Below are 13,942 nucleotides of genomic sequence, written 5' to 3' on the forward strand. Positions count from 1 at the left end.
AAGCGAATTTATTGTGCTCTGGGGTGATTTGGTTGGAAGCGAATTTTTTGTCTCTGTGGTGATTTCGATGGAAGCGATTTTTTTATGTTCTAGGGTGATTTCGTTGGAAGGGAATTTTTTGTGTTCTGGGGTCATTTCATTGGAAGTGTGTTTTCTGTGCTCTGGAGTCATTTCGTTGGAAGGGAATTTTTTGTGCTCTGGGGTGATTTCGTTGGAAGCGAATTTTTTGTGTTCTCGGGTGATTTCGTTGAAAGCGAATTTTTTATGTTCTAGGCTGATTTCGTTCGAAGCTTATTTTTTGTGTTCTGGGGTGATTTGGTTGGAAGCGAATTTTTTGTCTTCTGTGGTGATTTCGATGGAAGCAAATTTTTTTGTTCTAGGGTGTTTTCGTTGGAAGCGAATTTTTTCTACTCTGGAATGATATCTTTTGAAGCAAATATTTGTGTTCTCACAATATTTCGTTTTCCGTGCTCTGGAGTCATTTCGTTGGAAGCAAATTTTTTGTGCTCTGGGGTGATTTCGTTGGAATCGAATATTTGTGTTCTCAGGAGATTACGTTGCATGCGAATTTTTTGTGTTCTGGGGTGATTTCGTTGGAAGCGAATTTTTTGTGCTCTGGGATGATATCTTTGGAAGCGAATGTTTGTGTTCTCAGGAGATTTCGTTGGAAAAGAATTTTTGTCTTCTGGGGTAATATCATTGGAAGAGAATTTTTTCTGTTCTCCAGTTTTTTCGATGGAAGCAAATTTTTCAAGTAGGGGGTCATTTCGTTAGAAGTGTGTTTTCTGTGCTCTGGAGTCATTTCGTTGGAAGCGAATTTTTTGTGCTCTGGGGTGATTTCGTTGGAAGCGAATATTGGTGTTCTCAGGAGATTTCGTTGAAAGTGAATTTTTTGTGTTCTGGGGTAATATCGTTGGAAGAGAACTTTTGTGTTCTCCGGTTTTTTCAATGGGAGTAAATTTTTGAAGTAGGTGGTCATTTCGTTGGAAGCATGTTTTCTGTGCTCTGGAGTCTTTTCGTTGGAAGCGAATTTTTTGTGCTCTGGGTTGGTTTCGTTGGAAGCGAATTTTTTGTGTTCTGGGGTGATGTCGTTGAAAGGGAATTTTTTGTGTCTGGGGTGATTTTGTTGGAAGCAAATTTTTTGTGCTCCAGGATGTATTCTTTGGAAGCGAATATTTGTGTTCTCAGAAAATTTCGTTGGAAGCAAATTTTTTGTGTTCTGGGGTAATTTCTTTGGAAGAGAAAATTTTGTGTGCTCAGGATTTTTCGATGGAAGCAAATTTTTAAAGTAGGGGGTCATTTCGTTGGAAGCGTGTTTTGTGTTTTGTAGTCATTTCGTTGGAAGTAAATTTTTTGTGTTCTGGGGTGATTTCTTTGGAAGAGAATTTTTTGTGTTCTGGGGTAATTTCGTTGGAAGCGAATTTTTTGTGTTCTCCGGTGATTTCGTTGAAAGGGAATTTTTTGTGTTCTAGGGTGATTTCTTTGGAATAAAATATTTTGTGTTCTGCTTTGATTTCAATGGAAGCAAATATTTTCTGTTCTGTGGTAATTTCGTTGGGCGTAAACTTTTTGTGTTCTCTGGTGATTTCGTTGAAAGGGAATTTTTTGTGTTCCAGGGTGATTTCTCTAAAAGGAAATTTTTGTGTTCTAGGGTGATTTGTGTTCTCCGGTTTTTTCAATGGGAGTAAATTTTTGAAGTAGGTGGTCATTTCGTTGGAAGCATGTTTTCTGTGCTCTGGAGTCTTTTCGTTGGAAGCGAATTTTTTGTGCTCTGGGATGATATCTTTGGAAGCGAATATTTGTGTTCTCAGGAGATTTCATTGTAAAAGAATTTTTTTCTCTTCTGGGGTAATATCGTTGGAAGAGAATTTTTTGTGTTCTCCGGTTTCTTCAATGGAAGCAAATATTTGAAGTAAGGGGTCATTTCGTTCGAAACGAATTTTCTGTGCTCTGGAGTCATTTCATTGGAAGTGAATTTTTTGTGCTCTGGGGTGATTTGGTTGGAAGCGAATTTTTTGTCTTCTGTGGTGATTTCGATGGAAGCGAATTTTTTATGTTCTAGGGTGATTTCGTTGGAAGCGAATTTTTTGTGCTCTGGGGTGATTTAGTTGGAAGCGAATTTTTTCTGTTCTCGTGTGATTTCGTTGAAAGGGAATTTTTGTGTTCTGGGGTAATTTCGTTGGAAGCATATTTTTGTGTTCTCCGGTTTTTTCGATGGAAGCGAATTTTTTAAGTAGGGGGTCATTTCTTTGGAAGTGTGTTTTCTGTGCTCAGGAGTCATTTCGTTGGAAGCGAATTATTTGTGTTCTCGGGTGATTTCGATGGAAGCAAATTTTTGAAGTAAGGGTTCATTTCGTTGGAAGCATGTTTTCTGTGCTCTGGGGTAATTTCATTGGAAGCTAATTTTTTGTGTTCTGGGGTGATTTCGTTGGAAGCGAATATTTGTGTTCTCAGAAAATTTCGTTGCAAGCAAATTTTTTGTGTTCTGGGGTTATTTCATTGGAAGCGAATTTTTTATCTTCTCCGGTTTTTCGATGGAAGCAAGTTTTTGAAGTAGGGGGTCATTTCGTTGGAATCGTGTTTTCTGTGCTTTGTAGTCATTTCGTTGGAAGCGAATTTTTTGTGTTCTCCGGTTTTTCGATGGAAGCAAGTTTTTGAAGTAGGGGGTCATTTCGTTGGAATCGTGTTTTCTGTGCTCTGGAGTCATTTCGTTGGAAGGGAATTTTTCGTGCTATGGGGTGATTTCGTTGGAAGCCTATTTTTTGTGTTCTCTGGTGATTTCATTGAAAGCTAATTTTTGTGTTCTAGCGTGATTTCATTAAAAGCGAATTTTTTCTGTTCTGGGGTGTTTTCGATGGAAGCAAATTATTTCTGTTCTGTGGTAATTTCGTTGGACGTGAATTTTTTGTGTTCTCGGGTGATTTCGTTGAAAGGGAATATTTTGTGTTCTATGGTGATTTCGTTGGAAGCAAATTTTTTGTGTTCTCGGGGGATTTCGTTGAAAGTGAATTTTTGTGTTCTGGGGTAATTTCATTGGAAGCGTATTTTTGTGTTCTCCGGTTTTTTCGATGGACGCGAATTTTTTAAGTAGGAGGTCATTTCGTTGGAAGTGTGTTTTCTGTGCTCTGGAGTCATTTCGTTGGAAGCGAATTTTTTGTGTTCTCGGGTGATATCGATGGTAGCAAATTTTTGAAGTAAGGGATTATTTCGTTGGAAGCGTGTTTTCTGTGCTCAGAAGTAATTTTCTTGGAAGCGAAGTTTTTGTGTTCTGGGGTGATTTCGTTGGAAGCGAATATTTGTGTTCTCAGAAAATTTCGTTGCAAGCAAATTTTTAGTGTTCTGGGGTTATTTCTTTGGAAGCAACTTTTTTATGTTCTCTGGTTTTTCGATGGAAGCAAATTTTTGAAGTAGGGGGTCATTTCGTTGGAATCGTGTTTTCTGTGCTCTGGCGTCATTTCGTTGGAAGGGAATTTTTTGTGCTCTGTGGGGATTTTGATGGAAGCCAATTTTTTGTGTTCTCGGGTGATTGCATTGAAAGCTAATATTCGTGTTCTAGTGTGATTTCGTGGGAAGCGAATTTTTTGTGCTCTAGGATGATTTCTTTGGAAGCGAATATTTGTGTTCCCAGGAGATTTCTTTGGAAGTGAATTTATTCTGTTCTGGGGTAATTTCGTTGGAAGCAAATTTTTTGTGTTCTGGGTGATTTCGTTGCAAGCAAATTTTTTGTGTTCAGGGTTAATTTCGTTGGAAGCGAATTTTTGAGGTATGGGGTCATATCGTTGGACGCGTGTTTTCTGGGCTCTGGAGTCATTTCTTTGGAAGCGAATTTTTCGTGCCCTTGGGTGATTTTGTTGGAAGCGAATTTTTTTCTGTTCTTGGGTGATTTCGTTGAAAGCAAATTTTTTATGATCTAGGGTGATTTCGTTGGAAGTGAATATTTTTCTGCTCATGGGTGATTTGGTTGGAGGCGAATTTTTTGGCTTCTGTGATGATTTTTATGGAAGCGAATTTTTTATGTTCTAGGGTGTTTTCGTTGGAAGGGAATTTTTTGTGCTCTGGGGTGATTTTTTGGAAGCCAATTTTTTGTGTTTCGGGTGATTTCATTGAAAGCTAATTTTTGTGTTCTAGCGTGATTTTGTTGGAAGCGAATTTTTTGTCTTCTGGGGTGATTTCGATGGAAGCAATTTTTTTTCTATTCAGTGAATTTCGTTGGACGTGAATTTTTTGTGTTCTCGGGTGATTTCGTTGAAAGGTAATTTTTTGTTTTCTAGGGTGATTTTGTTGGAAGCGAATTTTTTTGTGCTCTGTGATGATTTCTTTGGAAGCGAATATTTGTGTTCCCAGGAGATATGGTTGGAAGCGAATTTATTGTTTTCTGTGGTAATTTCTTTGGAAGCGAATTTTTTGTGTTTTCGGGTGATTTCGATGGAAGCAAATTTTTCAAATATGGGGTAATTTCGTTGGAAGCGTGTTTTCTGTGCTCTGGAGTGAATTCGTTGGAAGTGAATTTTTTGTGCTCTGGGGTGATTTCATTGGAAGCGAATATTTGTGTTCTCAGGAGATTTCGTTGGAAAAGAATTTTTTGTCTTCTGGGGTAATATTGTTGGAAGAGAATATTTTGTGTTCTCTGGTTTTTTCGAAGGAAGCAAATTTTTGAAGTAGCAGATTATTTCGTTGGAAGCGTATTTTCTGTGCTCTGGAGTCATTTCGTTCGAAGCGAAATTTTGTGCTCGGGGGTGATTTTGTTGGAAGCAAATATTTGTGTTCTCAGGAGATTTCGTTGCAAGCGAATTTTTTGTATTCTGGTGTTATTTTGTTGGAAGGGAATTTTTTTGTGTTCTCGGGTGATTTCGTTGGAAGCGAATTTTTTGTGTTTTGGGGTGATTTCGATGGATACAAATTTTTGAAGTAAGGGGTCATTTCGTTGGAAGCGGGTTTCTGTACTCTGGATTCATTTCGTTGGAAGCGAATTTTTTCTGTTCTCGGGTGATTTTGATGGAAGCAAATTTTTGAAGTATGGGGTCATATCTTTGGAAACGAATTTTTTGTGTTCTCGGGTGATTTCGTTGGAAGTGAATTTTTTCTGCTCTGGGGTGATTTTGTTGGAAGCGAAATTTTTGTGTTCTCAGTTGATTTCGTTGAAAGTGAATTTTTGTGTTATACGGTTATTTCGTTGGAAGCGAATTTTTTGTGCTCTGGGATGATATCTTTGGAAGCAAATATTTGTGTTCTCAGGAGATTTCGTTGGAAAAGAATTTTTTGTCTTCTGGGGTAATATCGTTGGAAGAGAATTTTTTGTGTTCTCTGGTTTTTTTGATGGAAGCAAATTTTTGACGTAGGGGGTCATTTGGTTGGAAGCGTGTTTTCTGTGCCCTTTAGTCATTTCGTTGGAAGCAAATTTTTTGTACTCTGGGGTGATTTCGTTGGAAGCTAATTTTTGTGTTCTCAGGAGATTTCGTTGCATGCGAATTTTTTGTGTTCTCGAGTAATTTTGTTGGAAGCAAATTTTTTGTGTTCTCGGGTGATTTCGTTGAAAGCGAATTTTTGCGTTCAAGGGGGATTTTGTTGGAAGCGTATTTTTTGTGCTCTGGGATGATATCTATTGAAGCGAATTTTTTGTGTTCCCTGGTGATTTCGATGGAAGCAAATTTTTGAAGTATGGGATCATTTAGTTGGAAGCGTGTTTTCTGTGCTCTGGAGTCATTTCGTTGGAAGCGAATTTTTTGTGTTCTGGGGTGATTTCTTTGGAAGCGAATATTTGTATTCTCAGAAAATTTCGTTGAAAGCGAATTTTTTGTGTTCTTGGGTAATTTCGTTGGAAGCGAATTTTTTATGTTCTCCGGTTTTCGATGGCAGCAAATTTTTTAAGTAGGGGGTCATTTCGTTGAAATCGTGTTTTATGTGCTCTGGAGTCATTTCTTTGGAAGGAAATTTTTTGTGCTCTGGGGTGATTTCATTGAAAGCTATTTTTTGTGTTCTAGTGTGATTTCTTTGGAAGCGAATTTTTCGTGCTCTTGGGTGATTTCGTTGGAAGCGAATATTTGTGTTCACAGGAGATTTCTTTGCAAGCGAATTTTTTGTGTTCTGGGGTGATTTCGTTGGAAGCGAATTTTTTGTGCTGTGGGGTGATTTCGTTGGAAGCCAATATTTGTGTTCTCAGGAGATTTTGTTGCAGGCAAATTTTTCGTGCTCTTGGGTGATTTCGTTGGAAGCGAATATTTGTGTTCACAGGAGATTTCATTGCAAGCGAATTTTTTGTGTTCTAGGGTAATTTTTTGGAAGCGAATTTTTCGTACTCTGGGATCATATCTTTGGAAACGAATATTTGTGTTCTCAGGAGATTTCGTTGGAAAAGAATTTTTTGTCTTCTGGGGTAATATCGTTGGAATAGAATTTTTTATGTTCTCCGGTTTTTTTGATTGAAGCAAATTTTTGATGTAGGGGTTCATTTTGTTGGAAGCGTGTTTTCTGTGCTCTGGAGTCACTTGGTTGGAAGAGAATTTTTTGTGTTCTGGGTTGATTACTTTGGAAGCAAATTTTTTCGTGCTCTGGAGTGATTTCGTTGGAAGCGAATTTTTTGTGTTCTTGGGTGATTTCGTTGAAAACTGATTTTTTGTGTTCTAGCATGATTTCCTTGGAAGCGAATTTTTTGTGTTCCTGGGTGATTTCGATGGAAGCAAATTTTTTCTGTTCTATGGTAATTTTGTTGGATGTGAATCGTTTGTGTTCTCAGGTGATTTCGTTGAAAGGGAATTTTTTGTGTTAGAGGGTGATTTTGTTGGAAGCGAATATTTTTGTACTCTGGGATGATTTGTTTGGAAGCGAATATTTGTGTTTTCAGGAGATTTCGTTGGAAGCGAATTTTTTTGTGTTCTGGGGTAATTTTGTTGGAAGCAAATTATTTGTGTTCCTGGGTGATTTCGATGGAAGCACATTTTTGAAATATTGGGTCATTTCGTGGAAAGCGTGTTTTCTGTGCTCTGGAGTAATTTCGTTGGAAGCAAATTTTTTGTGTTCTGGGGAGATTTCGTTGGAAGCGAATATTTTTGTTCTCAGAAAATTTCGTTGCAAGCGAATTTTTTGTGTTCTGGGGAAATTTTGTTGGAAGCGAATTTTTTATGTTCTCTGGTTTTTCAATGGAAGAAAATTTTTGAAGTAGGGGGTCATTTCGTTGGAATAGTGTTTTCTGTGCTCTGGAGTCATTTCGTTGGAAGGGAATTTTTTGTGCTCTGGGGTGATTTCTTTGGAAGCGAATTTTTTGTGCTCTGGGATGATATCTTTGGAAGCGAATATTTGTGTTCTCAGGAGATTTCGTTGGAAAAGAATTTTTTGTCTTCTGAGGTAATATCTTTGGAAGAGAATTTTTTATGTTCTCCGTTTTTTTCGATGGAAGCAAATTTTTGAAGTAGGGGGTCATTTCGTTGGAATCGTGTTTTATGTACTCTGGAGTCAATTCGTTGGAAGGGAATGTTTTGTGCTCTGGGGTGATTTCATTGAAAACTAATTTTTTTGTGTTCTAGCGTGTTTTCTTTGGAAGAGAATTTTTGTGTTCTGGGGTGATTTCGATGGAAGCAAATATTTTCTGTTCTGTGGTAATTTCGTTGGACGTGAATTTTTTGTGTTCTCGGGTGATTTCGTTGAAAGTGAATTTTTTGTGTTCTATGGTGATTTCTTTGGAAGCGAATTTTTTGTGCTCTGGGATGATTTCTTTGGAAGTGAATATTTCTGTTCCCAGGAGATTTCATTGGAAGCGATTTTTTGTGTTCTGGGGTAATTTCGTTGGAAGCAAATTTTTTGTGTTCTCGGGTGATTTCGATGGAAGCAAATTTTTGAAGTATGGGGTCATATCGTTGGAAGCGTGTTTTCTGTGCTCTGGAGTCATTTCTTTGGAAGCGAATTTTTCGTGCTCTGGGGTGCTTTCGTTGGAAGCGAATTTTTTTGTGCTCTGGGATGATTTCTTAGGAAGTGAATATTTGTGTTCTCAGGAGATTTCGTTGGAAAAGAATTTTTTGTCTTCTTGGGTAATCTCGTTGGAAGAGAATTTTTTGTGTTCTCTGGTTTATTCGATGGAAGCAAATTTTTGAATTAAGGGGTCATTTCGTTGCAAGCGTGTTTTCTGTGCTCTGGAGTCATTTCTTTGGATGCGAATTTTTTGTGCTTTGGTGTGATTTCGCTGGAAGCGAATATTTGTGTTCTCAGGAGATTTCGTTGCAAGCGAATTTTTTGTGTTCTGGGGTAATTTCGTTGGAAGCGAATTTTTTGTGTTCTCGGGTGATTTCGATGGAAACAAATATTTGAAATATTGGGTCATTTCGTTGGAATCGTGTTTTCTGTGCTCTGGAGTCCTTTCGTTGGAAGGGAATTTTTTGTGTTCTCGGGTGATTTCAATGGAAGCAAATTTTTGAAGTATGGGATCATTTCGTTGGAAGCTCGTTTTCTGTGCTCTGGAGTCATTTCGTTTGAAGCCTATTTTTTGTGTTCTGGGTTAAATTCGTTGGAAGCGAATTTTTTGTGTTCTCCGGTTTTTTCAATGGAAGCAAATTATTGAAATAGGGGGTCATTTCATTGGAAGCGTGTTTTCTGTGCTCTGGAGTCATTTCATTGGAAGCGAATTTTTTGTGTTCTGGGGTGATTTCGTTGGAAGCGATTATATGTGTTCTCAGAAGATTTCTTTGCAGGCGAATTTTTTGTGTTCTGGGGTAATTTCTTTGAAAGCGAATTTTTGGTGTTCTCAGGTGATATCGTTGAAAGCGAATTTTTTTATTCTAGGGTGATTTCTTTGGAAGCGAATTTTTTGTGCTCTGGGGTGAGTTCGTTGGATGCGAATATTTGTGTTCTCAGGAGGTTTCATTGGAAAAGAAATTTTTGTCTTCTGGGGTAATTTCATTGGAAGCGAAATTTTTGTGTTCTCAGGTGATTTCGATGGAAGCAAATATATGAAATAGGGGGACATTTTGTTGGAATCGTGTTTTCTGTGCTCTGGAGTCCTTTCGTTGGAAGTGAATATTTTGTGCTCTGGGGTGATTTCGTAGGAAGCGATTTTTTTGTGTTCTCGGGTGATTTCATTGAAAGGGAATTTTTGCGTTCTAGTGTGATTTCATTGGAAGCGAATTTTTTGTGCTCTGGGACGATTTCGTTGGAAGCGAATATTTGTGTTCTCAGGAGATTTCATTGCAAGCGAATTTTTTGTGTTCTGGGTTGATTTCATTGGAAGCGAATTTTTTGTGTTCTCTGGTGATTTCTTTGAAAGGAAATTTTGTGTTTTCGGGTGATTTATTTGAAAAAGCTAATTTTTTGTGTTGTAGTGTGATTTCGTTGGAAGCAAATTTTTTTTATTCTGGGGTGATTTCGATGGAAGCAAATTTTTTTCTGTTCTGTGATAATTTCGTTGGACGTGAATTTTTTGTGTTATCGGGTGTTTTCGTTGGAAGCGAATATATGTGTCCTCAGAAGATTTCGTTGAAAGCGAATTTTTTGTGCTCTGGGGTGATTTCTTTGGAAGCGAATATTTGTGTTCTCAGGAGATTTCGTTGCAAGCGAATTTTTTGTGTTCTGGGGTAATTTCGTTGGAAGCGTATTTTTGTGTTCTCTGGTTTTTTCGATGGAAGCAAATTTTTTAAGTAGGGGGTCATTTCGTTTGAAGCGTGTTTTCTGTGCTCTGGAGTCATTTCGTTGGAAGCGAATTTTTTGTGTTCTCTGGTGATTTCGATGGAAGCAAATATTTGAAGTATGAGATCATTTTGTTGAAAGCATGTTTTCTGTGCTCTGGAGTAATTTCGTTGGAAGCGAATTTTTTGTGTTCTGGGGTGATTTCGTCGGAAGCAAATATTTGTGTTCTCAGAAAATTTCGTTGCAAGCGAATTTTTTTGTTCTGGGGTGATTTCGTTAGAAGCGAATATTTGTGTTCTCAGAAAATTTCGTTGCAAGTGAATTTTTTGTGTTCTGGGGTAATTTCTTTGAAAGCGAATTTTTTATGTTCTCCGGTTTTTCGATGGAAGCAAATTTTTTAAGTAGGGGGTCATTTCGTTGGATTCGTGTTTTATGTGCTCTGGAGTCATTTCGTTGGAAGAGAATTTTTTGTGCTCAGGGGTGATTTCATTGAACGCTAATTTTTTGGGTTCTAGCGTGATTTCTTTGGAAGAGAATTTTTTGTGTTCTCGGGTGATTTTGATGGAAGCAAAATTTTTCTGTTCTGTGGTAATTTCGTTGGACGTGATTTTTTGTGTTCTCAGGTGATTTTGTTGAAAGGAAATTTTTTGTGTTCTATGGTGAATTCGTTGGAAGCGAATTTTCTGTGCTCTGGAGTCATTTCGTTGGAAGCTATTTTTTTGTGTTCTCGGGTGATTTCGTTGAAAGGGAATGTTTTGTGTTCTAGGGTGATTTCGTTGGCAGCGAATTTTTTGTGTTCAGGGGTGATTTCGATGGAAGCAAATTTTTGAAGTATGGGGTCATATCATTGGAAGCATGTTTTCTGTGCTCTGGAGTCATTTCTTTGGAAGCGAATTTTTCGTGCTCTTGGGTGATTTCGTTCGAAGGGAATTTTTTGTGCTCTGGGATGATATCTTTGGAAGCGAATATTTGTGTTCTCACGAGATTTCGTTTGAAAAGAAGTTTTTGTCTTCTGGGGTAATATCATTGGAAGAGAATTTTTTGTCTTCTGTGGTGATTTCGATGGAAGCGATTTTTTTTTTTTGTTCTATGGTGTTTTCGTTGGAAGCGAATTTTTTGTGTTCTTGGGTGATTTCATTGAAAGGGAATTTTTGTGTTCTAGGGTAATTTCGTTGGAAGCAAATTTTTTGTGCTCTGGGACGATTTCGTTGAAAGCGAATTTTTGTGTTCTCAGGAGATTTCATTGCAAGTGAATTTTTTGTGTTCTGGGGTGATTTCATTGGAAGCGAATTTTTTGTGTTCTCACGTGATTTCTTTGAAAGGAAATTTTGTGTTTTCGGGTGATTTCGTTGAAAAAGCTAATTTTTTGTGTTCTAGCGTGATTTCATTGGAAGCAATTTTTTTTTATTCTGGGGTGATTTCGATGGAAGCAAATTTTTTTCTGTTCTGTGATAATTTCGTTGGACGTGAATTTTTTGTGTTATCGGGTGCTTTCGTTGGAAGCGAATTTTTTTGTGCTCTGGGATGATTTCTTTGGAAGCGAATATTTGTGTTCTCAGGAGATTTCATTGGAAAAGAATTTTTTGTCTTCTGGGGTAATCTCGTTGGAAGCGAATTTTTTGTGTTCTCTGGTGATTTCGATGGAAGCAAATATTTGTGTTCTCAGAAAATTTCGTTGCAAGCGAATTTTTTGTGTTCTGGGGTAATTTCTTTGGAAGCGAATATTTGTGTTTTCAGAAAATTTCTTTGCAAGCGAATTTTTTTGTTCTGTGGTGATTTCGTTGGAAGCGAATATTTGTGTTCTCAGAAAATTTCGTTGTGTTCTCCGGTTTATTCATTGGAAGCAAATTTTTGAAGTAGGGGGTCATTTCGTTGCAAGCGTGTTTTCTGTGCACTGGAGTCATTTCGTTGGATGCGAATTTTTTGTGCTTTGGTGTGATTTCGCTGGAAGCGAATATTTGTGTTCTCAGGAGATTTCGTTGCAAGTGAATTTTTTGTGTTCTGAGGTGATTTCGTTGGAAGTGAATTTTTTGTGTTCTCAGGTGATTTCGATGGAAACAAATTTTTGAAGTAGGGGGTCATTTCGTTGGAAGCGTGTTTTCTGTGCTCTGGAGTCATTTCCTTTCAAGGGAATTTTTTGTGCTCTCGGGTGATTTCATTGCAAGTGAATTTTTTGTGTTCTCGGGTGATTTCGTTGAAAATGCTAATTTTTTGTGTTCTAGCATGATTTGGTTGGAAGCAAATTTTTTGTATTATGGGGTGATTTCGATCAAAGCAAATTTTTCTGTTCTGTGATAATTTCGTTGGACGTGAATTTTTTGTGTCATCGGGTGATTTTGTTGGAAGCGAATTTTTTTGTGCTCTGGGATGATATCTTTGGAAACGAATATTTGTGTTTTCAGGAGATTTCGTAGGAAAAGAATTTTTTGTCTTCTGGGGTAATATCGTTGGAAGAGAATTTTTTGTGTTCTCCGGTTTTTTTGATGGAAGCAAATTTTTGAAGTAGGGGGTCATTTCGTTGCAAGCGTGTTTTCTGTGCTCTGGAGTCATTTCGTTGGATGCGAATTTTTTGTGCTTTGGTGTGATTTCGTTAGAAGTGAATATTTGTGTTCTCAGGAGATTTCGTTGGAAAAGAATTTTTTGTCTTCTGCGGTAATATCGTTGGAAGAGAATTTTTTGTGTTCTCCGGTATTTTCGATGGAAGCAAATTTTGAAGTAGGGTGTCTTTTCGTTGGAAGCATGTTTTCGTTGCTCTGGAGTCATTTCTTTGGAAGCGAATTTTTTGTGCTCTGAGGTGATTTTGTTGGAAGCAAATATTTGTGTTCTCAGGAGATTTCGTTGCAAGCAAATTTTTTGTGTTCTGCGGTGATTTTTTTGGAAGGGAATTTTTTGTGTTCTCGGGTGATATCGTTGAAAGGGAATTTTTTGTGTTCTGGGATAAATTCATTGGAAGCAAATTTTTTGTGTTCTGGGGTGATTTCGATGGAAGCGAATTTTTTGTGTTCTCAGGTGATTTCCTTGAAAGGGAATTTTTGTTTTCTAGGGTGATTTCTTTGGAAGCGAAGTTTTTTTGCGCTGGGATGATATCTTTGGAAGCAAGTATTTGTGTTATCAGGAGATTTCGATGGAAAAGAATTTTTTGTCTTCTGGGGTAATATCGTTGGAAGAGAATTTTTTGTGTTCTCCGCTTTTTTTCGATATAAGCAAATTTTTGAAGTAGGGAGTCATTTCGTTGGAAGCGAGTTTTCTGTGCTCTGGAGTCATTTCTTTGGAAGCAAATTTTTTGTGTTCTGGGGTGATTTCGTTGGAAGCAAATTTTTTATGTTCTAGGGTGATTTCGTTGGAAGTAACTTTTTTGTGCTCTGGGGTGATTTGTTTGGAAGCAAATTTTTTGTCTTCTGTGGTGATTTCAATAGAAGTGAATTTTCTGTGTTCTCGGGTGATTTCGTTGGAAGCGTGTTTTCTGTGCTCTGGAGTCATTTCGTTGGAAGCGAATTTTTTGTACTCTGGGGTGATTTCGTTGGAAGCGAATATTTGTGTTCTCAGGAGTTTTCGTTGCAAGCGAATTTTTTGTGTTCTCGAGTGATTTCATTGAAAGGGAATTTTTGTGTTCTCGGGTTATTTCCTTGAATGGGAATTTTTGTGTTCTAGGGTGATTCCTTTGGAAGCGAAGTTTTTGTGCGCTGGGATGATATCTTTGGAAGCTAGTATTTGTGTTATCAGGAGATTTCGTTGGAAAAGAATTTTTTGTCTTCTGGGGTAATATCGTTGGAAGAGAATTTTTTGTGTTCTCCGGTTTTTTCGATGGAAGCAAATTTTTGAAGTAGGGAGTCATTTAGTTGGAAGCGAGTTTTCTGTAGTCTGGAGTCATTTCTTTGGAAGAGAATTTTTTGTGTTCTGGGGTGATTTCGTTGGAAGCAAATTTTTTGTGTTCTTGGGTGATTTCTTTGAAAGGGAATTTTTGTGTTCTAGGGTGATTTCATTGGATTCGAATTTTTTGTGCTCTGGGATGATATTTTTGGAAGCGAATATTTGTGTTCTCAGGACATTTCGTTGGAAAAGAATTTTTTGTCTTCTGGGGTAATATCGTTAGAAGAGAATTTTTTGTGTTCTTGGGTGATTTCGATGGAAGCATATTTTTGAAGTATGGGGTCATTTTGTTGGAAGCATGTTTTCTGTGCTCTGGAGTCATTTCGTTGGAAGCGAATTTTTTGTTTTCGGGGGTGATTTCATTGGAAGCGAATTTTTTGTGTTCTGGGGTAATTTTGTTGGAACCGAATTTTTTCTGTTCTCGGGTGATTTCGTTGGAAGCGTGTTTTCTGTTCAATGGAGG

Source organism: Meriones unguiculatus, chromosome 5 (assembly GCF_030254825.1).
Source record: "Meriones unguiculatus strain TT.TT164.6M chromosome 5, Bangor_MerUng_6.1, whole genome shotgun sequence".
In the NCBI taxonomy this organism is placed as follows: domain Eukaryota; kingdom Metazoa; phylum Chordata; class Mammalia; order Rodentia; family Muridae; genus Meriones; species Meriones unguiculatus.